At 40.5% G+C, this 6,626-nt stretch overlaps 1 long non-coding RNA gene across 1 annotated transcript; it reads left to right on the top strand.

Moving 5' to 3' along the window:
* The first annotated feature begins 1,095 nt into the window (after positions 1 to 1,095).
* Positions 1,096 to 4,837, top strand: LOC131249789 (uncharacterized). Its single transcript, XR_009172862.1, has 2 exons — positions 1,096 to 3,277; positions 3,381 to 4,837. It is a non-coding gene; the product is annotated as an uncharacterized LOC131249789 (long non-coding RNA).
* The last annotated feature ends 1,789 nt before the right edge of the window (positions 4,838 to 6,626 follow it).

Genomic DNA, 6,626 nt, shown 5'->3' with positions numbered 1-6,626 from the left:
GATGTAGTGTTCCGGATCAGACTTCCAAGAATAGGCTTTTCGAGCCTTGTTTGAATCTCCAACGCCGGATGAACCACCGAAGATGGTGCAGATTTCGGCTATCTCTTCTGCGGTGTTATTCGGCTGCTCTCGCTCTTCTCTTCGAGTTGTTCTCTCTTCCTTGGTGTACCGCCGCAGATGACCCTTATAGATAAGAATCTCAATCTCATTTTTGAGATCCACACAATCGGCTATGTTGTGGCCGTGGTCTCGATGGAAGCGACAATACTTGCACTTGTCTCGATGATCTGGGTCGGCCTTCATACAAGCAGGCCAATTCAAGAGTTTTTGCCCTCTAATGTCTAATAGAATCTGCTCGGTAGATGTGTTGAGGGGAGTGTAGGAACGGAATTTACCCTCTGGTTTTCTGCTCGGACAACGATCGCGAGGAGCGCGGTCGTCTGGTCTTTTGCTGGACGGCTGAGGTTCTTCGTTCCTTGGCCTCTTCCCTTTACCAGTCGGCTCTGCTACTTGAACATTCTTGCAAGCGTTGAAGAATTCCTCGGCGTTAGTGTACTTCTGAGCTCTGGTGACGAGCTCGGCTAACATCATCGGCGGATTCTTTCAAATGGAGAAGGTGAACTTCCCCTCTTTTAGACCACTGAACACGGTAGAAAGCGTTATCTTGTCATCATAGTCTTCCACCTGTAATGCTTCTTCATTGAAACGAGCGATGTAGTCTTTCAATGATTCCTTAGGCCCTTGCTTAATGGTGAATAGGTGAATATTCGGTTTTCGACTCTTCTTACCACTAATGAATTGAGTAAGGAATAATCGGCTGAACTCTGCAAAGGAACCGATGGAGTTTGGTTTGAGCTGACGGTACCAACTCCGAGCAGACCCTGTGAGTGTGATCGAGAATCCTGTGCTCATCATTGCGTCTGTCGCTGTCTGGATTTGCATCCACGAATGATAAAGCCTCCACATGCTCGGATGGAACACCAGACCTAAAGTATTGGATGACGGGAGGTATCCGAAACCTCTGTGGCATCACCTCACTCATGATTGCAGAGTGAAAGGAGGCTCGATCTCTTCCATCATTGCTTGGATGGCGGCGGGAACAGAGGACGGCTGCTGATTCTTTTCCAACATCAGAATCTTGTCATTGAGGTCCGCAAACCGTGTCTCCCATGGGTCCTTGTTTTCAGCCACTATCTCTTGTGTGGCTTCCACTTCAGGGGTTCTTCTTCCCATCCTCCTTTCTATCTCATGACGGAGATCCGTCGGTGGTAGAATTGAGGTGACTGAGACGTTCGTTGGAACTCTAGTCATTGTGTTCTGAGTCGGAACTCAGTCTTGGGTCGCAGGAGGGTTTTGGATCGAGGCTGGAACTTGAGCGGATTGATGTTGGGACCCCTCAGGTCTCATACTCCGTGGTGCGGACTGGACTTCGACCACTGGTCCGACTGTTTCCTGGACAGGATGCGGTTGTTGCTGCTGCTCCTGTCGCTGTTTCATCTGGTTGATTTCGTCCCGCAGAGCTTGTATCTCGCTTTACATAGCTCGATACTTGCTTGCGCGATTACAGGAGCACTGAGATGGCCCTGGAGCAAATTCAACATGAAGTAAGGAGGAAGATAGTCTACTCATTCGGTTCAGGTTCCACGGCTGCAAATTTCTTCTTTCCTCTTGCCATTGTACTTGAGAATAGAGAACTGACTTTTCGTATCAGCTTCCACAGACGATGCCAAAAATGTTGATGACTAAATCCGGATGACTCTCCGCTCAGATCGCTAAACCCCGAGCCGCTTCAACGTCTTGAACCTACACAACCACGGTGAGCAAAGGAGACCATGGTCTAGACAGCGGACCCTCCGATGCCCAAGTCAGGTCAAGGGAATCTGGGTCTAAGTTCGTTTGTAGAGAGAGTGTGTGAGATATTGCGTACCCGTTTCCTCATTGTGAGATGTTATTTATACTCCTCACCTGGAGAGGGCGTGTCTACATAACTCGGCGCGTTTTGGGGCACTCACCACATTCCGCGGGAAACTCGGTTGTACAACCGTCGTGTGGTCATGCGGACGTGGGTGGCATGCAGACGTGGGTGGTGGAATAACCGTCTCTAGTTGTGCAATAGTAGAACGGTAGATTCCGGTCTGAGCGGTCTAAGCTTCACACCGACTGCCTCGGCCTCAGATTACTCCGAACCGACAACCTCGGAGTAAAAGCGTAACTAGGGTCGAGCCGGGATTCTTTCCCTTTGGTTATTCTCGCAATTCTAGACTTACTCTGGTGTTTCCGGTCGGATCTGAATGGTGTTGGACCTCGGAATAGAGAGGACTCGGATCTTCCCATAACAGTATTATTTTTCCATTGGTTTTCTGTTGGTTTCACGTTGTATCAAAATTCCAATAAAAAGAATTCATATTTGTTAAGAAAATATGATTTCTTACACCCAGATCCATAGCTCAACTGGCAGACTGAGTGGAGATACCTCGTTTCAACACTTGAGGTCTTGGTATCGATCCCTAGCGGGGTGGCTAACATGGAGTGTGTGTACTGACATGGGTGTGTACTAACAAGCTAACCCAAAAAAAAAAAAAAAAAAAGAAAGAAAAGAAAAGAAAAAGAAAATATGATTTCTTGTTAATGAGGACAGTATCTAATTTGAGAAACTGTATCAAGAATAGACCTTGCTTGGATGTGGAATCTATTGTACTAGTCGAGCTTGTATAGGCCTTAGCTTTGCCCATTGACAATACTGCACATGCATGAAAATTCTGACCACTAATTAAACCACTCATACCTTAAACATTGCATGATTTTATTATTGTTCAGGGCCATCAAGATTTTGGTGAGTTCTTTGATCTTCCTCTGCCCGAGGCTTACTTGTGGATGGTCATCCCACATTTCTTTCATTCGTTTCGAGAAATAGGTTTTCTTTGGACTCAATTGACTAGTATGACCCAACTGGGAGACCACAAATTCATTTCAGTAGTCTTTGGACCACTAGACCTGGTTTATTTTTGCTATAAATCATACGATCCAACGAAGGTGGAACTTCGCAGGCAGGCAGCTGCTTCCTATTTCAATTGCATGTTCAAGGGATCTCCAGAAACAGCTGGAGAAGGTTTACTGTTGCAGACTCATATCCTACCTACTTTAAATTTGTCAAGCATGCTTGAATCTGAGTGTTCTGTTGTTGGACTTCAGGAAAGATTGGTGTTCTACCTATCTGATCCATTCAACCGCAGGCAAACGATGTGTGGTACTCTAGATTTTCTTCCACCCGAGATGGGTAAATTCAAAGTCGTCCCTGTCTGTAGGTCCTTAAAAGAATATAATGCTGATGGATTGATTATCCATTTAGACCTGAACTCTGTTATATGCGGCCTTGTTAGTGGAAAGTGTAGAGCATGACTCTGGAGTAGACATTTAGAGCTTGGGAGTCTTGTGCTATGAATTTCTGTATGGGGTGCCACTATTCGAAGCAAAGGAACACTCAGATACATATAGAAGGTGTAGTCTGGATTTCAGTTTTGTCCTTAATTTGGTTGGATTCTTTGAAGTAAATGAAATGGATCCGGAGAAAAAAATTGTGAAAAGTAATGATGCGTGGTTTTCAGTAAATGAACCAGATTGCTTTAAGCTGTTGCATTTGGATGCATTACTGTACTGAATAGTGATAACCAGTTAAAAATAAAGTGGACAGACTAAATTGTAAATATTTTAGAAATATATGAAAACTACATTCCTAAAAAATACATGAAAATTGTGTGGATTGATGAAAAAACTCTGGTTAATAAGTTTTCCTTTCTTTCCTTCTTTGCTATTTTCAGTTTCTATTTTTTTTCATTGTTTTATTGCATTTTTAATTCTATTTATTTAAATAAAATAATATTTATTTGTGTACAAAAGTGTCCCCGTGCCAAGATTTTTGGAGTGTGCTTTGCTGGACACTTCAGTTAATCTCTTCTGCGTCCAAAAGATTAAATAGTCTCTCACCATACCACTTTTGATGAAGACACCCTTTATGAGTCCTTGACTTTGGCTAGCGATTAAGGTTGTCTTTCTATTTTCCATTGCTCTTGCTTTCCTTACTCTAGATTCCAAACATAATAGCTCCTCATTGCATGTCTCTCTGCAACATGTTCTCCAATTGGCTTTCTCCATTATCTCTTCCTGTGACACTTCAGCCACTTCTATCAGCAAGGTAGACATGTTTGGCTCACTTTTTTCTTTTTTCTTTTTTCCCTGAAAGGTGGCTCAAAGACTACTGGTTATATCACTTCCCAATATCCTGTTACTTTTTATTCAAAGGTTTATGAACAACCAGTGAAGCAGATTCCTCCTCTTGTTGATCTTCTCATTCTGTAAAAGATGCAATCTTGTAGTTAGGTCATTCATTTTGCTATTTCTGTAATTGACAAAATTATTGATACCACAACATATAATGTTGCTTAAAATTATCCTTGTTGGTGATTGAAGCATGATAACTCTCTATTGAAATCAAACTTTGGACATTATGTCTCAATCAATAAACAAGCCATGACTGAAGCATGATAACCCTCTATTGAGCTTGTTCTTTTTTGTCAAATATCACTATTTATGTTTTATGGATTATTATGGCAAGAAGATTTAATTTTCCATTTTATTTTTCTTTGAATGGTTGGATCTTAGAACTGTACAATGAATCTATATATTTCCATTAACCTTTGAAAGAAGTCTATCTACTGGGCTTTGGCACATTTATCTTTTGCAGACTTATCCAAATCCTTTGCAAGATAATGCAGCATATTCAGTTGTTAAGTTAATTTAGCTTTCTACTCAAGCTGATTTCCTTTGCTCTCTCTCTTTTTTTTTTTTTTTTTTTTTAATAATAAAAAAATAATTACCAACAGCTATGGCATATCTTCCTAGTCATTAAAACTGATGGATGATTTATTGAAATAACTTTTTGGTTTGCATCACATGTACGGAGTCAGCAAAATCCTTGGAATAGAGGTGAGGTTTTACATTGTTAGACTATGCAAACTTATTTATTTCTTCTTGTAGTTTTACTTTGCCAAGCTGTTACTTTTGGGCCTGTCTTTCTTATTTCTCTGTTTGTAGTTCCTCTAGGAGGGACTTGAAATAGCTGAGTTGGCAATGATGATATTTCCCATGCAATAAATATTATTTTAAAAAACAATATTTGAACGCTAGAGAACGCGATGGGTTGGAATGTATTTAATTTGAACAGAAGCACTGCATAGGCATAAATTTGGCATGCCACATCCGGATACAATTAGATTATCATTTTATAAGATGTCTTATCTGTATACAAATGGAAAGCCTATCTGTATAAATAGAAAACATAGGATTTATAAAATGATAGTTGTTAAAACTTCAATTTAGATTCTGAATTGGAATTGATTGGTGCATTTCTGCACATGGCACAGGCCTAGGAAAAGAGACAGCTTGAGATTTATGAGCTTTGTTGTGTTCCAATCTGTCTTCAAGAGGCTCAGGCAATGGCTCATGTAAGCTGCTACAACAGGCTCTAGAATCAAATTGTGTATCTGCAACATTAACTTGTTTCCAGTCCCCACTGCTTAGATTACTGGCATTGGTTTGCCTTGTTTCAGAAATACTGCTAGTCCATGGCAATTTCTCACAAGACATTCTTACCCAGCTAAGTTTCCTGATAGCCATTAGAAATGGCTCGCGCACAAAACTACATCCATCTGTTTGGCACCAACTCTGTTTGTCTTCAATGGGATGCTCATTTCCTGAATAACCTCCATGTTCCAGATCATTATCCATGCTTCTCGATGGCAGGATATGTCCTTTGCTTTCAGAGTGCCCAACATCAATTTCTAAGGTTGTGGGCTAAACATGTTTCTCCTCTTCTATGTTAACTAAATTTTGTGCATCTTCAGGCCTTTTGTGTTCACCAGCTCCACTCATTGCAGTAGTGTTGGCTACACCAACTTCCTCATCATTCACCATAATCGACTCAGCTTCACCATAATCACAGCCTCCAGCTGTAGAAGGCATTCCCTGCTGGGTGTGCGGCTCACCGAACTAGTTGTCGAATGTTTCTTTCTCTCTTTCTTTTTTTTTTTTTTTTCTTTTTTTTTTTCATAGGAAAGAAGGTAAGGCATCCAAATTCATCTTTTTCAGTTGGCTTCTTAAAACTAGTTCAAAGATGAGTTTATGAAAATTGATGTGTTTAGCTTATATTCCACATGTATCTGGGAGAGCATTCCAGACATCCTTCCACAGTAGGAACATACCTTTTAACGTTCATGGTGTGGCCTTCTACCAGAAAAAGGTATGGATATTCTTTTTTTTTTTTTTTTTTTTTTTCCAGTTTAAGGTTAATTCTGGTTAAATACACATGCTTGATAATTTTGGTTTATCCATGGCTTTATACATTTTATTGGACTTTGTATTCCAGATTCTAAGGGCCTGTTTGGTTGCCACTTAAAGATGTGTTTATCTCATTTTATTCAATCATGATTATGTATTAGAGATCTTATTCAATTGTAATTATGTATTAGAGATCAATGCTTTTGGTAGGGATTAAAAATAAAACCAACAACTTATAACTATGATCTCTAATACACAATTAAAAATAAAACCACAATCCTGTAAATGTCTTC

The sequence above is a fragment of the Magnolia sinica genome, chromosome 1, assembly GCF_029962835.1.
Source record: "Magnolia sinica isolate HGM2019 chromosome 1, MsV1, whole genome shotgun sequence".
Lineage (NCBI taxonomy): Eukaryota > Viridiplantae > Streptophyta > Magnoliopsida > Magnoliales > Magnoliaceae > Magnolia > Magnolia sinica.
This window is presented reverse-complemented; position numbering and strand designations above follow the sequence as displayed.